This window comes from Neoarius graeffei, chromosome 20 (genome assembly GCF_027579695.1).
Source record: "Neoarius graeffei isolate fNeoGra1 chromosome 20, fNeoGra1.pri, whole genome shotgun sequence".
NCBI classification, from domain to species: Eukaryota; Metazoa; Chordata; class Actinopteri; order Siluriformes; family Ariidae; genus Neoarius; species Neoarius graeffei.
In genome coordinates, this window is record NC_083588.1 from 11,621,999 (window position 1) to 11,649,868 (window position 27,870).

Sequence of the window (27,870 nt, forward strand, 5' to 3'; positions counted from 1 at the left end):
ACATTAGATATTTAGAGTTATATGTCGATCCTGAGACACCGGTGGTGCTGACCTCTCCTGCTCCTCGGACCTACCTGATCCGGCCTGATGCCCTACATCTGACTGGAGTCTCATCACATCGCCCCTGTGGAGGACGGCCCCATATGGACAGTCGAAAGTCACACTTGGAAGATGGCTCTGGACACTTACACTAATGCATTTATGGCTGAGGACTACAGTTGACATGCTAACTCGAGGACTGCAGTCGTCTGAGGGAGTTTTTCCTTGCCACCATCGCCACAGGCTTGTTCATTGGGGATAAATTAGGGATAAAATTAGCTCATGTTTAAAGTTCTGTAAACTGGTCCCAGTTACGGACCTCTGGCGACTCGTTCGTTCACAACAACAACAACAAACATAGTTGCAATTTTTTTCAACATTTATTTTCGCATTTCTCAGGAGAACAGCATTAGTTTTACATCATGGATAGCGATAACAACAGTCTTCACAGCGAAAGCAAGTTTTACTACCCGGAGGAAGACAAAATGAAAGAAAACATTTCAGGAGAAAGCTAAAAACCTGTAACTTGCTAACGCCGAGCAAAAACATGGCTGAATCCTGAATGACTCAGTTTTGTATAAATAGGGGACTGCATAGGCGGCAAAACGTAGTTTTTTTCCTGCCATGGAAGTGCACTTGTATACCGAGGAGGAAGCCATTTGCATTACAGCCGTGAATGAGGATTCAAAATGGCGGCTCGGCTCGGTTTTCCCTTTCGGGCGCTCTCATTTTCTGTTAGAATTTGGTAAAGAAAAAAATAAATATATTATTTACCGGCTTAAGGTCGGTCCGTATGGTGAAATACCGTGACCTCGACCTTGAATACTGACCTCGGCCCAGAGGGCCTCGCTCAGTACTTTCAAGACCTTGGTCATGGTAGTTCACGATACGGACCTCCCAGTTGGTAAATAACATATATATATTTTTTTTCTTATTTCTATTAAATTCATGCTTTTTATTATTCTTTATTGTAACATACGATATGTGTTTTTTATCTTATGTAATAAAGACCATTTACTATTATTATTACCAGATTTTTGGCGTTTCAAATGCTTCTTCATCAGATTTGGATCCAGCTGGTGCAATTTGCTTCATGCTTACTCTGCTTTCATATTACCATGATATTTTCCCCCCTCGCGTCACCCAAGTAACTATACGTTGGCTGGTAGTGGGTTTGCGTTTGCTCCTCTTGCCATGGTTTTACATGACTTGCAATAGAACACATGTAGAACTCTGATGTCTTGCAACTAAAATGAATATTCTGGAAGGAAATCATTGGGTATAAATTATTGGGTAATAAGATTTATGCGTCTGTACACTTCACTTCAAAACCCATTGCATGCTGTTATTCTGCACTCACTGGGGATCCCAACATTTTCTCCGTGCGTCATTTCGTTGTTTTTTATTTTTTATCCAAATATATTAGATGTCATAAATTGCAAGGATTTTCTCCATTTTGACCAGAAAGGAACATATTGCTGTATCAGAATTAGAAAAAGATGCTTCATGTCATAAAATCAAATACTGTTAGATAACTGAGAATGGTAACAATATTGCATCGATGCAATCCTAGCGTTTGGGTGACAACTTTCCCCAAGTCGAGAGCTCCGTTTCATGCCATTTTTACAATAACACACTCAAACAGTTCAGTGTTCAGCCTTCCAATTTTGCAGCCATTTGGAAGCAATTTCAGAACAGTTGGCTGTGATACAATCAAACATTCTTCAGAGTAATAGACTTCAGGAGATCGCTCAAAGACAAAGGTCTCTCCTTCAGAGATCATATCATACTCTGTCTCTCTCACACACACACACACACACACAACAGGGATCAATGGAAACTTTGATTACTCAGAGGCTTGGTATTAAAAAAGTGAAATGCTGTATGTTGTGAAGCCAAACGAAGTGACCTAATCCAGTTAATATTGCAATTTTTATGAATTTGGCAATGCTAAAACAGTATCGTGTTCTCTCATCGCTGTCGTTTATGATTTCATCAAAGCCAGTTATGAAATACCATTCAATTAAAGGGTGATGCTGCTTTTTCATTACCTTATTTAGAACACCTTTGATATACTGTATGTCGTTTTTTTTAATACCAGAGACTTCCATTTAAAACAAACCCAAAGTGGAAATGAAATGTTTCGTCAAATATTTCTTTCAGGGTTGGAAAGTTTCTCACGAATGTTAGTCACGAATTTGTTACATCATTCGGTCCAAGTGTGCGTGACTTCTTTGCCCAGCAGGTCACTGTTGTTGGGAAAACATAACAATATGTCGTTTGGAAGGAAAAAAGTCCCTAGGAAACAGAAATGTCATAACATTCTGAAGTTAAGTAAAGCCTAGGTCACAACCGGACGTATGATTTTTTGGCCGTGCGATTTTTGGCATTTCCCAAATCGCTGCGGTTTTTTTTTTTTTGTTTGTGGAGAAAGACGCACGTTGGCCGTAAGTTTGTCTTGCAACCTGAAAAAACGTAAGTGCCCGTAGAGTTTGTTTGACATGACAAAGAACCTCTGCGGCCAGTCTACGGCTCGAAAATCAGCACGTCACACGCGCGCCCTCCGTGCGTGTCACGCGCGCCCTCCGTGCGTTTCTTGCATTTTTTGCACGTAGACCGGCCGTAGGAGCACGTACGGCCGGTTGTGACCTAGGCTTAAGGAACTGAACAATTGGTGCTGTGCTGTTAAAGGAAAATGATCAATGGTAGGACAGTGTGATGTAGCCCAACGTACAGGTTTCCATCCTGAAGTTGAATATTTAAATCATATTGGCTGGCTTTGAGTGGTCCATCAGATATATTCCATTCAGCTAGCATGATACTGAACGAGTCAAAAACGAGTGGCTGAATGGAATATATCTGACAGACCACAAAAAAAGCCAGAGAATATTATTATTTTTATTATACATACACACACTCTTCATATCTGCATTCTCGAAGGCCAATGCTAGCTTACCCGCGACTTGGTGCTGTTTGTGCAGCAGTCCAGTTAGTTTCCAGCCGGCATAGAAGTAGCGAAGGCTAAAGCGAGCCTACCTGCAACTCACTGCTGTTAGCACAGCAGTCCATTGACCTTCGAGCTGGTGTAGTGTTAGTGCAGGCCAGTGCAAGCGCAGCCAAGCTGATTATTATTATTATTATTATTATCATCCCTGTGTAATTTAGTTATTTAATCAACATCGACAACTACACACAACGAAGCGACCTGCCAGCCAAAATTCTCTCAAAATCTTCTGTTTTCAACGAAGCAAACCTGGTGGCCATGTTTGTTGAGAAATTGTCACAGTCACTCGCGAGCATGGAAGTTTTACATCTCCGACGTGTCTCTTTTCCAGTTTTTCGATGTCCATTGGTATGTTTTTCTCTTGTAAATATGCGTGAAGAATATATAAAGAAGTTTTGGTAGCCTTTCAGGTGTGCAGCATGTCTTTAGTTTCAGTTTATTTATTTAGTGCTTAAACCTAGCATTGGATTAGCCTCGTCTTCTCTCGTTCCGGGCTGACAAAGAAATGATTGTGTGCATGCACAACAGAAAAGTTTTGTCATTGGATCTTCACAAGAGCTCCAACTTGTGACGTCATGATGTCTTGACAGCATGCAATATAATAACAATATTGCACGCTCATTCTCCATTGGGTAGAGTGGCATAATACACGGAGGATAAGTGATATGCTAACAATATTGTATGCCATCAGTAAACCCACTAGAAGGGAATAGAATACATGGTTTTATTCCATGGAAAAAGTGGACTGTATGTATCATAATTCCCGATAAGTTGACATCGCAAAGTGTTATACCACAGCAATCTGCCAACAATAGCAATTTTTTTTATTTATTAAAGAATGACACAATCATTTTTTATCTTTTTAAATATACACTTATGTTGTCACTAAGGCTAAGGACTGGCAGTGGTGGCTCCTTCAAAAAAAAAACCAAATATTTTTATCCATTCTTCAAGATGACGGTTTGCCATACAAGTCTTAAAGTAAACTGTTACTATGGAAACAATAACCTATTAGAATGTAGGCGTTAATATACAGGAAATCTACGGTATGCCTTGCAGCTCCACAACTGTCACAGCTGCTTTGACAGAAAATTTATCGACATCTTTTGATTCGAGAAATCAACAGGGCTGTGATTTCAAAGACGCAGGGATTTGACCTCAAGCTTCAAATCTGGCATCAGTTATCCAGTCGAATGTCTCACGACAACGTCAGCCATTTTTATCGCAAAGTTATCATGCTTCAGTTAATGGTATTCTCATTTGTGTATGCTGACCCAGACCATGTTTTCTTCACTGTTGGAATAAGTTCCAATAAAAACTTCACTATCAAAAAACACACAGCCTTCAAGTTTGAATCTCATTTTCAAGCCTGCCAGTTGTATTTTGGATTAAAATAAATCCAAATGTTCTTGCCGATGATCTTCTCAGGGAATTCACATTTAATTCATTTCTTGAGGTAGAATTTTTTCTTATCGATAATATTTTCGCCTGCTGCTCAGCCCTGATAAGAAACCGCCTGCATACAGTATTTAATGCCGACCCTTAACCTTTTCGGTGTTGTATTTAGGCTACTACATGGATGAAACTAGCTAGCAGTTTAAGAAGCTTACATTCAGACGGAATACACACGTCCCAGGCTCAAAGCGCAGCAATCTTCCTCCACAGGTAATATAGTCTGGGAAAATGTTCTAAAAAGTGGAGATACATTTCTAATAATGGCCTCACTTTGTGGAGAAGTCGAGATAGATTCGGTTCTAAAAGTCTTCATGCTGGTTTCATGAAACGCAAATGCATAAATGCACTTGAGCTACGAGGCTAATGTGAGCCCAGTTAGCATTGTGCAAAAAGACATCTCCTTGTCTAAACAATCCATATCGGCCACCAATCTATGAAATACTTTGAGTTGTGTTTTCTCATTTCATATTATACCACACCACTGTTGAATCCGCAATCCTGATTGGTCAGAAGAGGAATAAAACACTTCAGGGTGTGCTGTTATTTCCATACAACAGTAACTCTGCTTTGCGTCAGGTCAAATCACACCACCCGGTCACTGATTATTTTCTGATTACAGCATGCCATGTTGGGTTTTATTCCTTAAATAACTGGATGCTGAATTTATACGGTTGATCACTGGGGTCCTGCGCCTCTCTAAATGGGCGTTTAGATCCATGTGTCGTTTGTGATGAACTATATTTCTTCATGGAAGCTTGTAGCTGCTCGTTAAATCATTTAGAACCAGTATAATGTGTCAAATTAATGCCTTCTTTGGGAAGCAAACATGTAATCAGAAGGACAATGGCGAGCCAGCCAGTCATTAGCGCAGCATAATGATGATGCATGAGCCACAAACACATTAAGAGCACTGCGTGTTAGCGTTTCAGTGAGGCTACGTTTCTAATTATGCACCTATACACAAACTGCTTGGAAAGTAAATAGCTCTTGAAAAATCTGCCGACACCCTTTAAACCAAGACCTGTTTGGAGTTCCATTTGGTTCCATTTCAGCCCTTGGAAGTCACCTTAATCGGTTTTGAATGCAGTCCTGACTGTCAACTGCAGCTGAAATGTGGTATGAATTTGTTTTCCATTTCTACACTGGGGTTTTCAAGTTTTGAGTTTATCTGTGTAGCGCTTTTAACAACAGACATTGTCGCAAAGCAGCTTTACAGAAATTTAAAGACGTTAAACACGAGCTAATTTTATCCCTAATCTATCCCCAATGAGTAAGCCTGTGGCGACGGTGGCAAGGAAAAACTCCCTCAGACGACATGAGGAAGAAACCTCGAGAGGAACCAGATTCAAAAGGGAACCCATCCTCATTTGGGTGATAACAGAGAACGTGATTATAAATAACTCACTTCTATAACAGTGTCCTATATAGTCACAAAGTATAACTGCGAAACCAGGAAATTCATGATAGTTTTAACATGAAGTCTGTTTTGCTGAAGTTGCCAACTGTTCATTGATGGAAACTTGAGTGCAAAACTGTTCATGACAACTGCAATCCTAAAGTTAGCAAGTTAACTGTAGTCCTCAACCATAAAAGCATTACTTTAAGTGTCCAGAGCATCTTCCAAGTGCAACTTTCAACTGTCCATCTGAGGTCGTCCTCCACAGGAACGATGTGATGATACCCAGCCAGACGTAGGGCATCAGGATGGATCAGCCAGGTCCAAGGAGTAGAAGAGGTCATCATCTCAATCTCAGGATCGATAACTCAGAGGGACGGGGGGGCACAGGTTGTTAGGTATGCCCAATGCCACCTGATGAGTAAGAACAGTATACATTTTGCGCTAAGTCCAAACAGGGACTCCGGCAAAACTAAAAGGGGAGAGCCAGACGGTAACGGAGACACGAGGGTACCCTGGGACATAAAGCAGCCAGCCACTCCACCATCAACAAACCCAAGTGTTTTGGGTTTTCCAACTGCATGCTTAATCCTTCACCTGTGAGGGCCCGAAAGAAGTCAGATAGATAGATAGATAGATAGATAGATAGATAGATAGATAGATAGATAGATAGATAGATAGATAGATAGATAGATAGATAGATAGATAGATAGATAGATAGATAGATAGATAGATAGATAGATAGATAGATAGATAATCTCAAATAGTACTTGTATTGAAGTAAAGGAATGTGATAATTATTGCACACCAGATTATATCTACGCCATGGATGGTAACCCAAAAAACTAAACGTCTCTTTTCATCAACATGGGCATATACAAACACAAAAAGTCAGAGACTGCAAAACCCAAAATTACATGTTTCTGGACCAACATCCCTCTGTTACTCTTGGAACAATTCTTTTTGAACCAGTTCTGATGTCATCAGTGTGTTCCTCCTCCGCCTCCCTTTCTGGAGCCACTTGAAGATTCCCTCTAGATGCGATTTAAAGTTTTGTCAGGCCAATAAATTCCCTGGTTTAAAACAATAAAGTGCATATATTTCCTCAAATGTCATGCATGATATACGAGTAAGGCCACTATTATACAATCAATGTGTTGCTTTTTGTTGTCTTTAAAAGCAATGTCGTTTTTTTTTACAACAACATTTGGTATGTTTCATAAATGATTTGATATTCTCATAAAAACACCAAGGAGACATTAATTCGGCATCGGGGATACAGCCAACATGGCAGACAATCAACAAAGAACACTAAGTACTTGAATGGACAGATATAGAATTCTATATGTTGTAGGCAATTCTACAAAGTATATTTTTACTCTCGATCCACAACCAGGCATGGATTCTTGTATTTGGGAGAAAGCCATAATGACTTGATTCCCTAACAGAAAAACTAACTGGATGGAAGGATGGACTGGTGGATGGCATGTTTTCATTCTAGATAGTACTATGTTAGATCTAACTCTTGAATAACTCATCATGAATCTAGACATCATGATCTTGGGGGCAACCCAAAAGAGAAATCTAGACATTTGGAGGTGAGTCAAAATGACTGATGTTCTAGTCATACCGGTAAAATGACTTAGAAATATGGATTGATGGATGGGTGAATGGATACACGGAAGAATGGATTGTTTGTCTTTTAGGACATTCTGAATGACCATGTCAGATCCAGGTCTAGAATAGTGAAGGGAAAAAAAAACCTTCTCAAGAATCCCAATGTGTTGGGCAAAGCCAAAATCATCATTGGTGTCTCTCTCCCTTCTCTTATGGATATCTATAACTCTCACCTCACCCGCAAAGCCATCAGGATTACAGGTGACCCCACCCACCCATCTCACAGCCTCTTCAGCCTGCTGCCATCGGGGAGGAGACTGCAGAGTCTCCGGGCCAAAACCAGCAGGCTCAAGAACAGTTTCTTTCACCAGGCAGTCAGGAGGCTCAACTCCCTCCCTGTTCTGCCCCTCCTCCCCCCTCTGCCCCCTGCCACAGATTCTGCTCGCACACACCCCTTCAGCATCTGACATGTCATCCTCACAGTCCCCCCCCCCCAACACACACACACACACATATACATACATCTCATCATTCATTAACACACTGAACTCAGGGACTGCACATCTCACTTTACCTCACCCATTTGCACTATTCCGCACTACCTCACCTTAACAGCTGCTAGTTTGTTTATTCTGCTTATTTCATGTTTCGGGGCGGCACGGTGGTGTAGTGGTTAGCACTGTCGCCTCACAGCAAGAAGGTCCGGGTTCGAGCCCCGTGGCCGGCGAGGGCCTTTCTGTGCGGAGTTTGCATGTTCTCCCCGTGTCCACGTGGGTTTCCTCCGGGTGCTCCAGTTTCCCCCACAGTCCAAAGACATGCAGGTTAGGCTAATTGGTGAGTCTAAATTGACCGTAGGTGTGAATGGTTGTTTGTCTCTGTGTCAGCCCTGCGATGACCTGGCGACTTGTCCAGGATGTACCCCGCCTTTCGCCCGTAGTCAGCTGGGATAGGCTCCAGCTTGCCTGCGACCCTGTAGAAGGATAAAGCAGCTAGAGATAATGAGAGAGAGAGAGAGAGAGAGAGAGAGAGATTTCATGTTTCATGTTTACCTGCTATACCTCAAGTGCCCTTGACTGTTTGGTTATTTGTACCAATTTGTGTGTGTGTGTGTGTGTGTGTGTGTGTGTATGTATGAGTGTTTAGTCTAGTTAATATCTAGAGTGTTTATACTGTTTATATTGTCTGAGTGTTTAGTCTGTCTTGTTGTTATCTAGTGTTTATACTGTTTATTTATACTGTTTATATTGTTTGAGTGTTTAGTCTAGTTCATATCTAGAGTGTTTTATACTGTTTATGTTGTCTGAGTGTTTAGTCTGTCTTGTTCTTATCTAGTGTTTATACTGTTTATTTATTCTGTTTATATTGTTTTGAGTGTTTAGTCTGTCTAGTTCCTATCTAGAGTGTTTATACTGTTTATATTGTTTGTTTTTTTCAATTATTCTATTTTTGATTTATTGCATTGCCAGTTTGCACCGTGGGTCAGAGAGGACTGATATTTCATCTGCGCTGTATGTCAAGCATGTATAGCATATTTGACAATAAAGTTGACTTGACCTGAAAATGGCTCACGTTGTTGGAGTAATGAAATCGGTGAGATGGATGGATGGATGGATGGATGATTTCCAGTCGAGACAGTTCTTAAAATCACTGTTAGTTTGTACTCTTGAACAATACACTCGAATAACTAAAATTGAAATGTTCAAGGGCTAGCCAAAATGGAACCAAAAATTACTTGGATCCTTGTAATAAAATTAACTGGATGGATGGATGGATGGATGGATGGATGGATGGATCATTTATATTCTCGATGATTCTGAAAATTTCTGTGTTTATTCTGACTGGGTAATATTTCTCTAGAATAACTTCATGAATTCAAATGTTTGGAGCAGAGCCGACATGGCTAATGTTCTCGAAATAAAATGAGCTGGATGACATCGATGGATGGATGGATGGAAGTGCATGCGAGACAAATCTTTCAGTGACTATGTGAGTTCTAACTCTAGAATAACTTCTCGCAAATCCAGATCTTTGGGGCAGAGCCAAAATAGCTCAAAATAAAATGAACTAGATGGATGGAATGTTTTCACAGATGAATGGATTGACAGATGAATGGATGGATTTTTTTGTATTCTGGACAAATCTTAAAATTGTGTGAGTTCTAACTGGAGAGTAGTTCTCCAGAATCAATTCTTATGAACACACATGTTTGGGACACAGCAAGAAAGACAGATGTTTTAGTCATCAAATAAACTACAGGGAGAGATGGATGGATGGATAGATGGATGGATGGATGGATGGATGGATGATGTGCATTTGAGACAAATTCTGAAAACAACTATGTTAGTTCTCTAGAATACTTCTCTCGAATAACTTGTCATGAATCTAAACTTTTGGGGCATAGCCAAAATGGCTAATGTTCTAGTAGCTTAACAAAATGAACTAGATGGATGGACAGATTCATTGTCCTCTAAGTATGTCTTAAAATAGCTGTTTAAGTCGAACTCTACACCAATTAGACATGGATTCTTATGTTTGGGATACAGCCAACATGGCTGACATTCTCGTATAAAGACTTTCTAAGCATAAGCTCGAGGATTTGGGTCATTTCCTAAAATGCTGGGTTTTTTTTTTTTTTTTTGCATCATTGGATAATGTGAATGTAGTGTTAGCCAGCAAGGTCTGCAAAGCTTTTGTTTTTCCACAGCAGGACTCAGGAAATGATTTGCCAAAGTTCAGAAGTCGATCTCAGGCAACTAACAAACACAAATTGCACAATGGGGGAAATTATTAGTGCTGCTTCTAAATGGAAACAATTACAGAGGACCTGAGTGAGTGATGGTTTGGAACAAGAAGAACGACACAGATGACTGAGATTAAAATGTAGAATTAAGTCATCCCTTAGGGATTTATGGCTAATCTCCAGTGCCCACAAATATCACTCTTAAAGACACAGTTTAAGTTAAATTTAAAAGTTTAAATGTGGTGATTTCTGGTCACGGACAAATGTTTGAGATGAATTCAAAAGCATCGTTTTACCTAAATCGCTTTTGAAGATACAGTGCTCACATAACTAATTCAAACGATTTCGAGTTTTAACTGCATTAAAATAAAAGTTTCCTTGAAACCCAGATATAAGAAGATTTGATGTTACTCTCCAGAAGAGCAAGCAGAATAAAATATGAGAAATTCCAACATCATAATTACAATTAGCATCAAAGAAACTTTAAATTATATATATATATATATATCATCTCATTATCTCTAGCCGCTTTATCCTGTTCTACAGGGTCGCAGGCAAGCTGGAGCCTATCCCAGCTGACTACGGGCGAAAGGCGGGGTACACCGTGGACAAGTCGCCAGGTCATCACAGGGCTGACACATAGACACAGACAACCATTCACACTCACATTCACACCTACGGTCAATTTAGAGCCACCAGTTAACCTAACCTGCATGTCTTTGGACTGTGGGGGAAACCGGAGCACTCGGAGGAAACCCACGCGGACACGGGGAGAACATGCAAACTCCACACAGAAAGGCCCTTGCCGGCCATGGGGCTCGAACCCGGACCTTCTTGCTGTGAGGCAACAGCACTAACCACTACACCACCGTGCCGCCCATATATATCAATAAAATTACACTCCCTGGCCATTTTATTAGGCACACCCATCCACCTGCTGTTTGATGCAGTTCTCTAATCAGCCGATCCCCTGACATCAGCACAATGCATAAAATCATGCAGATACAGATCAAGAGCTTCAGTTCATGATTACTTCAAACATCAGAACGAGAAAAATAATTTGAGATTATTGTGATCTCAAAGTGTGACTTTCTTTCACTGTGGCATGGGTGTTGGTTTGAGCCAGATGGACTGGTTTGAGTATTTCAGAAACTGCTGATCTCCTGGGGTTTTCACACACAACAGTCTCTCGAGTTTCTACAGAATGGTGTGAAAAACAAAAAACATCGAGTGAGTGAGCAACAGTTCTGTGGGTGGAAACAAACGCCTTGTTGAGAAGAAAGGTCAGAAGAAAATGACCAGATTGGTTCGAACTGCCAGGAAGGATATAGTAACTCATAGCAACTTTTTACATCTGCGGTGAGCAGAAAAGCATCTCAGCATGCAACAGCAGAAGACCACCTTGGGTTCCACTCCTGCCAGCCAGGAACAGGAGTCTGAGAATCAAGAACAAGTTCCGATTAAAGTGGCCGGTGAGTGTACGATACAATGTCTGGATTATAAGCAAGTAAACATAGCAATGCACAAATTGTTGAATTGCTGTCCAATTACCTGTGGAGGGTTTTTTTGTTTGTTTGTTTTTTTGTTTTGTTTTTTAAAATCTGACATACACATACTTAGAATTAATTCTAAAAATTCACAACTTTCAAAAGGTTATTGGTTTCCTCTCATGTATAGAATTTGGCAACCAGAAAAAAGAAAAAAAAGAGTTCGTAGAAGAGAGACCATCATAATTGGTACGATTTTTAGCATTTTTGCCGCCCACAATGCAGCCATCAGCATTCTGATTCGGATTCTATGATGATCCATGAGAGGATAAATACTGGATACTCCCTAGTAGTCAGACAGAACTGAGGATGCCTTTCGAAGGAGAAGCGAAACGTTTTCAAGAATCGTCAAGCAAGTCCAGTTGCTCTCTTCAACCAACCACAGATAATGGGCCACTTTACCTTCAAAGCTTGATAGCTGTGACAGACATTTTTGTTCGTCGGATACATCGCTAGTTGACCTTTAGGCACAACAGAAAATGGTTCCACCGAGAGGTGAAGTTCTCTTATGGTTCCATTTAAGATAGCAAAACTAATCACAGTGGGAAAAGATAAGCAAAATACAACATAAAACTTTGAGATGGAAGTGTTTTTAATTATATTATACTTTAGTCATAATTTTGTAAAGTCTGAGAACACAACCATGCCCATGAGTTCAACTTTGGGCTGTAAGGAGAGAGGGGTTGCATCTCAGTGTGGTACACATGCAACATAGTGATGAAATGCAAGCAGCAGGAGGATGCACTGATTCATGAAATGAAGTCAGATTTGAATTCTTAAACCAAATCGCCGGCTCTTTTTTTCATTAAAGAGATCATCATCTTCTTCTTTTGGTTGTTCCCGTTTGGGGTCTCTCCAGCAGAAAGTGTCCCTCCACCTCCTCCTGTCCTCCATATCTTCTTCTGTAGCACCAACCATCCTCATGTCCTCCTTCACCACGTCCATAAATCTCATATTTGGTCTTCCTCATTCGTTTCCTTCTACCTGGTAACTCCATCTCCAGCATTCTTTTCCCAATATACCCTGGATCTCTCCTCTGTATGTGTCCAAACCATCTCAATCTCACCTCTCTCATTTTGTCTCCAAGCCATCCTACATGTGCTGTCCCTCTAATATTCTCATTTCTAATTCTGTCCAACTTTGTCATTCCCAATGAAAATCTCAACATCTTCAATACTGCTACCTCCAGTTCAGTCTCCTGTCTTTGTCAGTGCCACTGTCTCCAAACCATACAACATAGCAGTTTTTTTAATTCAAGAGAGAAAGCAACATATTTTGCTTTTCAGTGTGGTATGTTTTCTGCATATCGCTAATGGGTGAGATTGCATTTCACTTCGGAAAGGAAATGCTCTGTATAGTACGAGGTTTAGGAGGGTTTTTTTTCTGAATTTCAGAGATCTGAACTGTTCTGCTCAACTTCACAATGTATTTGCTCTCAAGAGACTGCACAATGGGGCGGCACGGTGGTATAGTGGTTAGTGCTGTCTCCTCACAGCAAGAAGGTCTGGGTTCGAGCCCCGTGGCCGGCGAGGGCCTTTCTGTGCGGAGTTTGCATGTTGTCCGCGTGGGTTTCCTCCGGGTGCTCCGGTTTCCCCCACAGTCCAAAGACATGCAGGTTAGGTTAACTGGTGACTCTAAATTGACCGTAGGTGTGAGTGTGAATGGTTGTCTGTGTCTATGTGTCAGCCCTGTGATGACCTGGCGACTTGTCCAGGGTGTACCCCGCCTTTCGCCCGTAGTCAGCTGGGATAGGCTCCAGCTTGCCTGCGACCCTGTAGAAGGATAAAGCGGCTAGAGATAATGAGATGAGATGAGATTATCTAGTCTGCTCTAGTATAGTCTCAATCATACTCGATATATTGTAGTGTGAATTTTTGCCCTGGCAATGTTTTTTGAGGCATTTGAGAAAAATGTGCGCATGCGCGCGCGCACAGACACACGCACACACACACACACTGACCCTTCATCGTTTTTCAGTAACATTTTAATGTCTGATCCATCCATCAGAGAAAACACCTGTCAGTACATCTGTCCTCAATGTTTGTGCAATAAGTGATTCCTGTCCAAGCTGACTGTAAAAACAAGACAGGTGTAGCAGATGTGCAGAGAAATTCTGAACACACTCAACATGCCTTTTCATTCCAAACTACTATCACTGTATCACGTAGCAACAAACAGCTGTCTAACACACAGCTGTCTGAAGCAGTACAGTACTGCACTAAACAGTCTGTCAAAATGAGAGCATAATAGGTATATAGAGGTCATAGAGATATCATGAAAACATCCTCTTACCAATATTAAGAACAATATTGAAAAGTATGGCTTGAATATGGCTGCGATGATCTGGCGACTTGTCCAGGGTGTACCCCGCCTCTCGCCCATAGTCAGCTGAGATAGGCTCCAGGTTGCTCGCGACCCTGTACAGGATAAGCGGTTATAGATAATGGATGGATGGATAGCTTGAGTATGGCTACATACGGTGACAGTATGGAGCACAATAATCGACAGGTTACCACAGAATGAATATACACCAAACAGCCATAACATAACATAACATAACATAGAAACTACTGGCAGGTGAAGGGAATAACAGTTTTTAAATTATATATTACAATGGCACCTGTCAAGGGGTGGGATACATGAGGCAGCAAGTGAAAAGTCAGTTCTCAAAGTTGATGTGTTGAAAGCAGGAAAAATGGGCAAGTGTAAGAATCTGAGTGCCTTTCAGAAGGGCCAAATTGTGATGGCTAGATGACTGGGTCTGAGCATCTCCAAAACATGTAGGTCATGTGGGTTGTTCCTGGGATGCAGTGGGTGGTACCTACCAAAAGTGGTCCAAGGAGGGACAACCTGCTCACTGATGCGCATGGGGAGTGAAGGCGAGCCTATTTTATTCTATCCCACAGAAGAGCTACTGTAGCACAAATTGCTAAAAAAGTCACTGCTGGTTGTGATAGAAAGATGTCAGGACATACAGTGCATCGCAGATTGCTGTGTATGGGGCTGCATAGCTGCAGACCGTTCAGAGTGCCGCCCATACTGACCTCTGTCCACCAGCAAAAGTGGGGAGCAATGGAAGAAGGTCACCTGGTGTGATGAATCATGTTTTCTTTTACATCATGAGGCCAGCTGGGTATGTGTGTATCACTTACCTGGAGAAGAGATGGCACCAGGATGTACAGTGGGAAGAAGACAAGCCAGAGGAGGCAATGGGTCCTGGCATTCATGTGGATGTTAGTTTGCCATGTAAAACCATCCATCCACCCATTATCCATAACCGCTTATCCTGTGCAGGGTCACGGGCCGATCCCAGCTGACTATGGGCGAGAGGCGGGATACACCCTGGACAAGTCGCCAGGTCATCACAGGGCTGACACAGAGACAAACAACCATTCACACCTACGGTCAATTTAGACTCACCAATTAACCTAACCTGCATGTCTTTGGACTGTGGGGGAAACCAGAGCACCTGGAGGAAACCCAATGCAGACACAGGGAGAACATGTAAATTCCATACAGAAAGATTCCCGTTGGTCACTGGGCTCAAACCCAGAACCTTCTTGCTGTGAGGCGACAGTGCTGACCACTACGCCACCGTGCCGTAAAACCACGTAAAACCAATCCTAAATATTGTTGTAGACTAAATCCACCCCTTCATGGCAATGGTACGGTATTCCTGAATAGCAGTGGCCTTGTTTTGCAGGATAATGTGCCCTGCTATACTGCAAAAATTTGTCCAAGAATGGTTTGAGGAACATGACAAAGAGTTCAAGGTGTTGACTTGGCCTCCAAATTCCCCAGATCTCAATCCAAAAATCACTTGGCCTGACCGAATCAGATTCCACTGGCCCCTATAGACTCATAGACCACATTGCCTTCACATAAACTGACAGACGTAAAGTGCACGATTAGAGCAGAGCCAGGTGACATGAAGCACACATGGAGGTGTTGATAAAGAAAAAATAAACTCTGTTTGGGTTTAACAATTTATGGCCTTTAAGTGAGAGAAAATCCCAAAGCAGTGAGCATCTGCAGAGACAGATGTCTGCTGTTCGGGTTAGACAGGTCGCTGTGTTGATTTTATCTTTGCAGCGACCTGGGGAAAACATTTCTTCAGCGAAATGACCTTAAGTTTTACTTCCAAGGAAAAACCAGTCCAGCCACACATGGAGACACAACCTCAGAGTGAACTCTCGACTGTTTTTATTTCATCAGTTATCAAATCCTAATCCAACATTACACTTGATGAAGAAAACATTCATTAAGTCAGGGGATAACATCGAATAGCTATGTCAGTACTTCACTGTGTGTTCTGGATTAGCGCTAGGATACTTTTCTTTGCTAACTGTCAACACATTAGCAAAGAATTAGCATCTGATATTTTTTTTTCCTCCACACAGGACAACGTTTACAATTTAATCAAGTTATTGCTAATGTGTGTAGGTTTTTTTTTTATCATTAATTGTGAAAGACATAAATGTTTAGCTCTAGAAACATTAATGTTGTACCTTATGCAACTCGTATCCAAAGATGGATTTGACCGTTTTGAACTTCTAATGGTGAACAGCAAATCTGGCAAACTTATTTCGACTTCAGTTTTCCATAACTGATGGAATGAAGTGAAGTGTGTTTTTGATAGGGCAGAATTTTGAACCGTATTGCAGGAATGCTTATAAGCTAGTGCGCTAGTAATTGATTGTTTTAGCATGTTTCAGACGTTCTGCAACAATGCTCAGCATTAAACCAATTGAGTTCACTGTGCATGATGTTCTCCAGAAGCCTTCATTCCTCCAGTCACTCCGTTTCATTGTAGTCCATGTAACATTATATAAATGCCTGGAACAACTGCCATGAAATTTAAGTTAAGTTCGAGTTCTCATTTAATTTCCTTCCTTTAAAAATAAACAAATACATGCATACATACATACGTACATACATAGTACACAAAACACACCCAGATAAAGCTGGGGATATCCAGTGTATTGGATGTTCAAATATCATTTGAATCATTCCCTGGAACACTCATGTCCTATGAGTTATGAGTTATGTAAAGTCAGTGCTGCAAGGCTGGTGGTCTTTCGATAAATCACCATCATAAGAGAATCGATGTCTCTCATCACCTTGCTGATATGTTTATTTTCTGACAGTCTCACCATCTCCCTTGGGCAGAATTAAAATCAAAACATAAGACAGATAAACCATATGGTGACCTTGTGAATGTCTATTTATTTTTCAGTCATCTGACAGGAATGAAAAAAATCTTTTCAGCTTCCAGAACAAGCAAACATAGAATCGAATCATTATCTGGAATGTACCATATAAGGAATAAAACACTTCAGGACATGTTGTTGGTAAATAATCAATGCAAGATAGTGTGGTGATGGTGCTTTATTCCTATTATATCAACGCAATTTGCAGATTTATGTCTTAAAGTGGACCACATCGTACTTTTTTCTGTTTATTGTTACCTCCGTCAGCTTTCTTGGAGGAGGTTATGCTTTCACTTCTGTTTGTTTGTTTGTTTGTCTGCTCCCAATCTAACTCAAAATGTCATGAACGGATTTTGATGAAATTTGGTGGAAAGGTGAGCCATTGTCGAAGGAACAAATGATTCATTTTTGATGCAAATCCGGATAGGTACAGTTAGGTCCATAAATATTTGGACAGAGACAACATGTTTCTAATTTTGGTTCTGTACATTACCACAATGGATTTTGAACAAAACAATTCAGATGCAGTTGAAGTTCAGACTTTCACCTTTAATTCAGTGGGTTGAACAAAATGATTGCATAAAAATGTGAGGAACTAAAGCATTTTTTTAAACACAATCCCTTCATTTCAGGGGCTCAAAAGTAATTGGACAAATTAAATAATTGTAAATAAAATGTTCATTTCTAATACTTGGTTGAAAACCCTTTGTTGGCAATGACTGCCTGAAGTCTTGAACTCATGGGCATCACCAGATGCTGTGTTTCCTCCTTTTTAATGCTTTGCCAGGCCTTTATTGCAGCGGTTTTCAGTTGCTGTTTGTTTGTGGGCCTTTCTGTCTGAAGTTTAGTCTTTAACAAGTGAAATGCATGCTCAATTGGGTTGAGATCAGGTGACTGACTTGGCCATTCAAGAATATTCCACTTCTTTGCTTTAATAAACTCCTGGGTTGCTTTGGCTTTATGTTTTGGGTCATTGGCCATCTGTATTATGAAACGCCGACCAAATCAGTTTGGCTGCAATTGGCTGGATTTGAGCACACAGTATGTCTCTGAATACCTCAGAATTCATCCGGCTGCTTCTGTCCTGTGTCACATCATCAATAAACACTAGTGACCCAGTGCCACTGGCAGCCATGCATGCCCAAGCCATCACACTGCCTCTGCCGTGTTTTACAGATGATGTGGTAGGCTTTGGATCATGAGCTGTACCACGCCTTCGCCATACTATTTTCTTTCCATCATTCTGGTAGAGGTTGATCTTGGTTTCATCTGTCCAAAGAATGTTCTTCCAGAACTGTGCTGGCTTTTTTATATGTTTTTTAGCAAAGTCCAATCTAGCCTTTTTATTCTTGAGGCTTATGAGTGGCTCGCACCGTGCAGTGATCCCTCTGTATTTACTTTCATGCAGTCTTCTCTTTATGGTAGATTTGGATATTGATATGCCTACTTCCTGGAGAGTGTTGTTCACTTGGTTGGCTGTTGTGAAGGGGTTTCTCTTCACCATGGAAATTATTCTGCGATCATCCATCACTGTTGTCTTCTGTGGGTGTCCAAGTCTTTTTGCATTGATGAGTTCACCAGTGCTTTCTTTCTTTCTTTCTTTCTTTCTCAGGATGTACCAAACTGTAGATTTTGCCACTCCTAATATTGTAGCAATTTCTTGGATGGTTTTTTTTCTGTTTTCGCAGCTTAAGGATGGCTTGTTTCACCTGCATGGAGAGCTCCTTTGACCGCATGTTTTCTTCACAGCAAAATCTTCCAAATGCAAGCACCACACCTCAAATCAACTCCAGGCCTTTTATCTGCTTAATTGAGAATGACATAACGAAGGAATTGTCCACACCTGCCCATGAAATAGCCTTTGAGTCAATTGTCCAATTACTTTTGGTCCCTTTAAAAAAAAAGGGTGGCACATGTTAAGGAGCTGAAACTCCTAAACCCTTCATCCAATTTTAATGTGGATACCCTCAAATGAAAGCTGAAAGTCTGGACTTTATGTCCATGTCCATTATATAACTATAACTTGAATATGTTTCAGTAAACAGGTAAAAAAAACAAAATTTGTGTCAGTGTCCAAATGGACCTAACTGTATGTGGATCCAGGATCCAGATATGTATGCAGATCCAGGATTGGTTTTTTTTTTTGGCTGTTCCCAACGTAACTCAGAAAGTACTGAACAGATTTGGATGAAATTTGGTGGACAGCTTTAGTATTATCCTAGATTCAAGTGATTTGATTTTTGCTGTTGATAATGTGTGTCTTGGTGGCGGTATGCACTCTACCCTGTGCCTTTCTAGCTACATATGATGTTGTGGAAAGTCTGGGAAACAAGTTATTTCCTGTTATCATTTCCATTATAGCAGCGATAAAAATTAATTCCATTACTTTTGTTTGAAGTGAAGATAAAATGCCACTTGTTACAGAGAAACTGTAATTTATCAATCTGAGGTGTTGTGTTTTCAGACTTCCGAGGTTTGAAAGCGGAACTAAACATTAAGAAAGATTTGGGTGATAACATCCTTCTAATCTTTCCAAGTAAGCACTGACTGCAAGATCAGAAGATGAGAAGCAAGCACAATATACAGTATGTGCACTTTCCTGCTTGCATTTCTGGAGCATAAAGTGATTTTCTGCTCTCGTTCGTTAACGTTTATGGCCAGATTATTTAAATGCGCTCTCTGAGAACAATAACTTGAGATTTTCAGCATGTCTGCAGCTGTCCAAAAGCCAAGCTGTTCAAACAGCACTCAGAGGCGGCGACACTTTTATTGAAACAAAAGCCGGCGTTTCCTTAAATACAATTTTCATGCCAAGAAGTGGACTGTTCAGAGACCTTGAGGTTCTGCATGATTTGGCGCAGCAAATGTACACCATGTGCCAAGGGAAACGTTAGTGTGTGAATGCTAATGTGCTAATGCTTCATTTTATATTATCTCCTTTCAGAACTTGCACTAGTGGTATTTGGTAGGCTTTCAACCCTGAAGCAGACATTAGCATAAAATAAGCATTCAAAATCATTCACTGTTGATGATTTTTTTAGATTACATGGCTGTATTCCATTTTATACAGCATACAATATAATACACATTTACAACCCCAATTCCAAAAAAGTTGGGATGCTGGGTAAACTATCAATAAAAACAGAATGCAATGATTTGCAAATCACTGAAACCCGGTATTTCATTGAAAATTGTATAAAGACAACATGTCAGATGTTGAAACTGAAAAAGTTTGTTGGTTTTGAAAAACATGTGCTCGTTTTGAATTTGATGTCACCAACACATTTCAAAAAAGTTGGGACAGGGGTGTGTTTACCACTGTGTTGCCTCACCCCTACTTTTAACAACACTCTGTAAACGTTTGGGAACTGAGGAGACCAATTACTGTAGTTTTGAAAGACAAATGTTGTCCCATTCTTATCTGATAGACAATTTCAGTTGCTCAACAGTTTGGGATCTCTTTTGTCATATTTTGTGCTTCATAACGCACCAAATGTTTTCAATGTGAGACAGGTGTGGACTTCAGGCAGGCCAGTTTAGCACCCGGACTCTTTTAGTACAGAGCCATGCAGTTTTAATATGTGCAGAAAGCAGTTTGGCATTGTCTTGCTGAAAGAAGGAAGGTCTTGCCTGGAAAAGATTTTGTCTGGATGGCAGCATATTGCTCTGAAACGCGTGTATATCATTTAGCGTTAATGATGCCTTTCCAGATGTACAAGCTACCCATGCCATGTGCACTAATGCACCCTCATACCATCACAGATGCTGGCTTTTGAACTGTGCACTGATAACAAGCTGGATGGTCCCTCTCCTCTTTAGCCTGGAGGGTGTGGTGTCCATGATTTCCAAAAAGAATATTTACTTTTGATTTGTCAGATCTTGGGACAGTTTTCCACTTCACCTCAGTCCATCACAAAAGAGCTCGGGCCCAGAGAAGGTGGCGGTGTTTCTGGATATTGTTTATATCTGGTTTTAACTTGCATTTGTGGATGCAGTAATGAACTGTTTTCACCGACGATGGTTTTCTGAAGTGTTCCTGAGCCCATACAGTGATTTCCACTCCAGGCACGTGTCTGCTTTTAATGCAATGTTGCCTGAGGGCCTGAAGATCACGGGCGTCCAATGTCAGTTTTCAGCCTTGTCTCTTGCATACAGGGATTTCTCTGGATTCTCTGAATCTTTTAATGATGTTATGTACCACAGATGATGTGATCCCCAAATTCTTTGCAATTTTATATTGAGGAACGTTATTCTTAAATTTTTGCACTGTTTGCCCACGCAGTCCTTCAGAGAGCGGTGAATCCCTCCCCATCTTTACTTCTGATAGACTCCGCCTCTCTGGGATGCTCTTTTTATACCCAATCATGTTACTGACCTGTTGCCAATTTACCAAATTAGTTTTTTTTTTTAAGCTTTACACAACTTTTTCAGTCTTTTGTTGCCCCGTCCCCAAGGCCGGATTAACTATATGGGCCTGCGGCACAGTGCCCAGGGGCACTAACCACTCACAGCCAGTGGGGGGGCACCACATGACAGAAACTTTAAAAATATTTTTCGTGAATGTTTGTACACTTAAAAGGTTATACACTTGACATTGTTAAATAGTCATATATAATTCATTATGAACACTAATTTCATAAGAACAACAACAATAATCATAATTCTGAGCAAGAGTGGCCTATGTGACCATTAACCCCCCTTTCCTCAACCTGTCAGTTGAGCCAGTCCACCTACGGTGAAATGTATCAATTTTTTAAAAACCGCGGTAGAAATGAAAAATGGACAGACATCAATTGAGTGGTTGTGCGAAGAGAAAATTAAAAAAAGAGAAAGACTCTAGGCGTGTAGCTGCAATTAAAAATGTTCCAGTGTTAGATAGTTTTTTTATAAAAACATCGACAACTGCTGTCACTACCAGTGCTGAAGACAAAGCTAGTGAAATCAGTGATGCTAGTGAGGGAGATGGCCCTGCTAGCACTAGCCGGGGAGATGCTACAACCACAGCCAGTGTTAGCCGAGGGGCCGGCGACGACGAGGATTCCCTTGAGGAAGATGGGAGCGAGGGAGACCCTGGGGAGGAGGATATGTGCGAAGCCACTTTAAGCCAGGTAGAGATCAGTTCACACCATGGTGACGAGAAGGAAGACAAGGGTGTTATGGATGTCAACCCAGCGCAGCTGATGCCAGTAGAACACTTCTCTATTTCAACTGATCCTGCGCTATGGGGAGATCTAACAGAGTTGAAAAAGAACTGGCTATTGCTAATGGTCCCGCCACCTACCACAACCGGGCGGCTAAATATGCAGCATCCGCACGGCACAACGGTAAGAAAACCAGATTTCTTACAAATGATCTCTTTCAATGCCAGCTGCCGAACAAACAGTCAGTGTCCAGAGATTGGCTAATCTACTCCCCTTCAACCGGCATGGTTTATTGCTTCGCGTGCAAATGCCTGGCTGTGCAGCAAAATGCCTTCACATCGGGATACAGTGACTGGAAACACCCCGACCGAGTCACAGCTCATGAGAAGAGCGCAAGCCACCGCGAATGTATGCTATTTTACTTGATACACATTTTGAATGGACACATTTGAATATGCTGTATTGTATATAGATGGATGCTGTTTAAATTGCTGATGCTGTTTGAATTGATACACATTTTGAATTGAGACATTTTAATATGGATAGAATAGAGTATGGATGCTTTGAAGGTTTTTATTGAGACATACAAATATATGCTGCTCATTTTTGAATAAGACATTTCAATATGCCTACATGCATATCGTTGGTTGTTTTCAGTGAATTTGATGGGCTGATGTAGTTAATACATTTTCAATGAGGAAGGATGACCTTGTTTATGTGTACTATTGTTTATGTATATGCTACTATTTTTGACAGCAAAGGGCAAGGTTTGTGAGTGTGTGCAGGAGGTTACTGAACGCGTGCGCGCAGGGTGGTGGTGGTGGGGCACTTGAGGTATAGTGCCCAGGGGCACCGCATTGGCTTAATACGGCACTGCCCGTCCCAACTTTTCTGAAATGTGTTGCTGACATCAAATTCAAAATGAGCATATATTTTTCAAAAAACAATACAATTTCTCAGTTTTAACATTTGATCTGATGCCTTTGTACTATTTTCAATGAAATACAGGGTTTCCATGATTTGTAAATGATCGCATTCTGTTTTTATTTACAGTTTACACAGCGTCCCAACTTTTTTGGAATTGGGGTTGTATTTTGATCTCTTTGGATACATTGCCTGACTGTCATATCAAATATCTTGAAATTAACAGGTTGTACTATAAGAATGTCTATTATGCTTTACTGGTCAATGTTCACTGCTGGACTGAACTAAAATACCTGAGGAAATCATGAATCCCAAGTGGTTTATTGCAGGAACATGACAAAAGCTGCCTTCCTGGAATACTTGGAATTTTCTTTCCACAAGCATTTCAGATGTATTTTCATGAAACATACAAGCCCATATAAAGAATCTTCATTGTCCGAGTTACTCAGAAATGTGCATGAGTCGAAAATCATTTTAGGATATTGCAAATATGTCCAAATTTCATATTGCATTGAAATATACATCGAATAGCAGTCTCGAACAACTAAGTATCTAATTACGGCTGAAGATGCAAGCTTTCCTCACACAATGTCATGCTTGAATCAAATTACTGGTGATCCTAGATCACAAAATGGACAAAACAGTACTATGGACCCCCGGTCTCGTGTTATCCACAATGCACATGCCCTGCCACATACACTGTAGAGACTGAAAAGGTTGTAATGTTTAAACAATAAAAAAAACCCACAAAACTTAGTGAATGAATCAGCAAATACATACTTCCCACTGATGTAAGCAAAGAGAGCTCAGTGGAGTAGAGAGATGATGACAAGGATTATAGTCTTCAGTGATGAGACAAGAGAGACCAATATGGATGTGATACTGATGATCAGAGTTATTAGCCATTTTCTACTGTGTCACAAATGTGCGATGTAATTAACTCTCGATGCTCCATTCTTACTTTATTACTTTACGAATGTTATAATTGTCGAGAATGGAGACTAGTTACTGCTAAATAACCCAACATCACTCTTTATATTTGTGCAAGTTAGCCTAGAATGGTGAGGTAATTCTTCTGGACATCTTGAATGTATGAATGATTTTGTTAACTGCTACTGATCAGACTGTGGACTCAGATACCCATCCCAGTGAACACACAGCTGCATGTCTGCCAACTTTGTTTCAGAGTTCTGGCGCAGTTTACAATTCGTATATAAATGATCCTCCTGCTGAGATCAGCCCAGGCTCTGCAACGTTTACCGCCAAACCATCATTAGTCAGCACTGAAGAATGTTTTCCCCCTTTTAAATGTGTAAAATGTGCAACCCAAAGGCCAAATGTTCAAAACTCAGTCCTGTTCCAATTTTCTCTTGCAGAGACTCAAGTTACATACCTGTTTATGAACAAGGTTATTCTTCAGCATTTACCTACATATATCACCTCTCTGGTCCACTGGAAGGTCAATAATGCACAGTGAGGTTGGAATGATATGATCAATTCCCTTTGAGAATGACGTACTATCGACCATTCTTTCCTGTCATGATGAAAGGGTAAAGGTCACTAAGAAGTTTGAGCAAGACACAATAATACCCAGTGTACATCTCCAGTCTTTTGTGGATACATGGACACTAGAGACAGTCCACTTGGAGTTGCACAAACATGGAGAGTACCTGGCAGCACGGTGGTGTCATGGTTAGCGCTGTCGCCTCACAGCAAGAAGGTGCTGGGTTCAAGCCCAGTGGCTGATAGGGGGCCTTTCTGTGTGGAGTTTGCATGTTCTCCCTGGGTCTGTGTGGGTTTCCCCCACAATCCAAAGACATGCAGGTTAGGTTAATTGGTGAGTCTAAATTGACCGTAGGTGTGAATCAGAGTGTGAATGGTTGTTTGTCTCTCTGTGTTGGCCCTGCGATGACCTGGCGACTTGTCCAAGGTGTACCCTGCCTCTCGCCCATAGTCAGCTGGGATAGGCTCCAGTTTGCCCGCGACCCTGCACAGGATAAGCGGTTATGGATAACAAATGGATGGATGGACGGTACCCATCAAAAATTTGGACACACCTTTTAATTCAATGGTTTTTCTTCATTTTTATTAATTATAATATGCATATCAGGTGAAAATTCAAATTCAGTTCAAATTGTTTGAAACTGGCCTCATTGAATTCAGAATTGAATGCAGAACAACATACTTTTTACAGAATTAAAATATGTTTATCCGTTCTTGAGATATTGCAAACCAAAGATTGAAAAAACGGCTTAATTTTTAGAAAACTGCCGTAATATTCTGTATGAGGATCACGTGGTCCAAAATGGGCCTCATTAACCAATGAGATCAAATGTTTTTTCTCAATAGCTTTTTTTTTTTCAAGATATTTACATGGAAATTGGCAGGCATATCGATGGTTGTATACTGAATACAATGTTTGAAAAATTAGTGAAAAATTATGCAAATTTGTATTTAATTCATATTAATTATGTGAATTAGGGAAAACATTAAATTGGTATATTCAATAAAAAAGCAAGAAAAGATTATTTCTAATACCCTCTTTGTGCTCTGTAGGCCTTTGTATTTCTCAAAAGTAGGGTCGACTAGTGTTTTTATGAAAGAATATAAATGATAATATTTCACAGCTTTCAAGCCGAACCTCGAAAAAACTGTGTGATCCACATCCAATAAACAATTCACATTCAATGAAGTGAAATTGACACTCGCGTTTTTGACTTCCGTTTTTTTTAAATCTCATTCTAACCATTAAGATCTCGATATTTTTCATCAAAACAACTCCAGTTATATTCTAAAATAGTTATTTATTTACATCCATCAGTTTGATTTGAAAAAATAAGTAGGTAAAGGTATGAAAACTCACTTCAAAGCCTCCTTTGAAGGATAACATCAAAACTAGCTGACAGAAAATTTTGCTGAATACTTTATCAGAAACAGTGAAAGCGAGAGAACATCCCTGTAAAAGTTCTCTGACTGATATTCACAAGTAATCCGGTCAGAAACCGATCAGAAGAGAGAGAGCCTGACCGCTTTCCCGTGACTCAGAAAGCACTGGCAGTTTCCCGACGTCCCGCGAGCAGAGAGTGTACTCTGTTGTACCAACTTCAACCTGCTGTTACTCCCAAAGTACTGAACAGATCTTAACGAGATAAATTAATATGGAAAGCAGAGATTATAAGCTTTTTAATGATAGTATTCACGATAGAAAATGTTCAAGAGTTAAGCAATGACAGATTTGGAAACTTAGAGGAGCGTCTGCATGCACAATTTTCACAGCACGGCCAGCGAGCGTCTGATATGCGTAATTAAAAGACAGTTCATGTCTTTAAAGTAATGATGGACTGTTGTTTCTCTTTCCTGACCTGAGCAGTTCTTGACATATAGATCACTACAGTTGTCAAATTGGGCTATTTACTGTATATACGGTACATGTTCCGTATGTTCTTTCATAGTTTTGATGTCTTCAGTATTGTTCAACAATGTTGAAAAAAGTCAAAATACAGAAATGTTGTTGGTGCCAAATGGGCTGAGTTTTGAGTCTTTCAAAAACTGCTGATCTCCAAGGATTTTCACACACCACCAAGATTTTACAAAGAATGGTGTGAGAAACCAAACAAAAAACAAAAACGGAGCAGCAGGTCTGAGGTTAGAAATGCCTTGTTGATAAGAGAAGTCACAGCTGGCAGGAAGGCTGTGGTAACTCAAAAGCCCACTCTTTACAGCTGTGGTGTGTAAAAAAGCATTTCAGAATGCACAGAATGTCAAGGCAAATGGGCAACAAGAGCAAAAGGCCACACTGGGTTCCAATCCTGTCAGCCAAGAACAGGAATCTGAGGCCACAATGGGCACAGGCTCACCAAAACCAGACAATTAATGACTGGAAAAGACTAGGTGACGTTTCACTAAGCTTGTGCCTACTGTAGCCTTAAGATCGATAAATACATGGGAATATCAAGAATTTTGATATTTTCATCAATGTTTTCGAATGTTATCTCCATTTTTCTTCGATATCAGGTGTCAACCATGGAAATTTGGAAAAAGTTTGGATTTCTGCATCCTTGCAGAAAATTATGGGAAACATTGAGTGATTCACTGCATGCCAAAGAAGCCCAGGGTCTCGAGATAGGTTTAATAAGACCCTTAAAAAACAGTCAGCAAAAACTAAACATAAGGTAATGATGATCAGGAGGCATGGAAAAGGCAGAGCCAGACACTGGATACCTTCTGGAATTTCAGTTTGATTTCTGTGGTGTTGGTGCTACCATGATGACATGCATTATGATGATCTTGTGTGAGCAGAGCAGCTGCAGTTTTTCGAGGCTCTTACTCCTCACCAATAGTATGAGTTGGGAGGCGACTTAACAACCACAGAACTTATTCCTGACATTCTACCAGCAACCACAAGCATTAGTCCTGATGTTCCAACCAAGAACCACAAGCTTTAGTCCTGACATTCCACCAACAACTATGAGCTTTGATCCTGATGTTCAACCAACAACCACAAGGTTTACTCCTGATGTTTCACCAACAACCATGAGCCTTATTCCTGATGTTCCACCAACAACCACAAGATTTTTGTTCCAAGACCTTTAGTTCCTTTATCACTAATAAAGGTTGCATTGAAACCATGACATAGCTTGGGATGATGTGATACAGTGCCAGTTTACTGAAGACACACATTCACCTCATGGTTCAACATGTTGACAGAAAATGAAGATGCCAGCCAGACATTTAGGTGAGATGCACAGAGAAAACATTGCAACTCATAGCAACAACTTTGGTCAACAATTTGTTGAC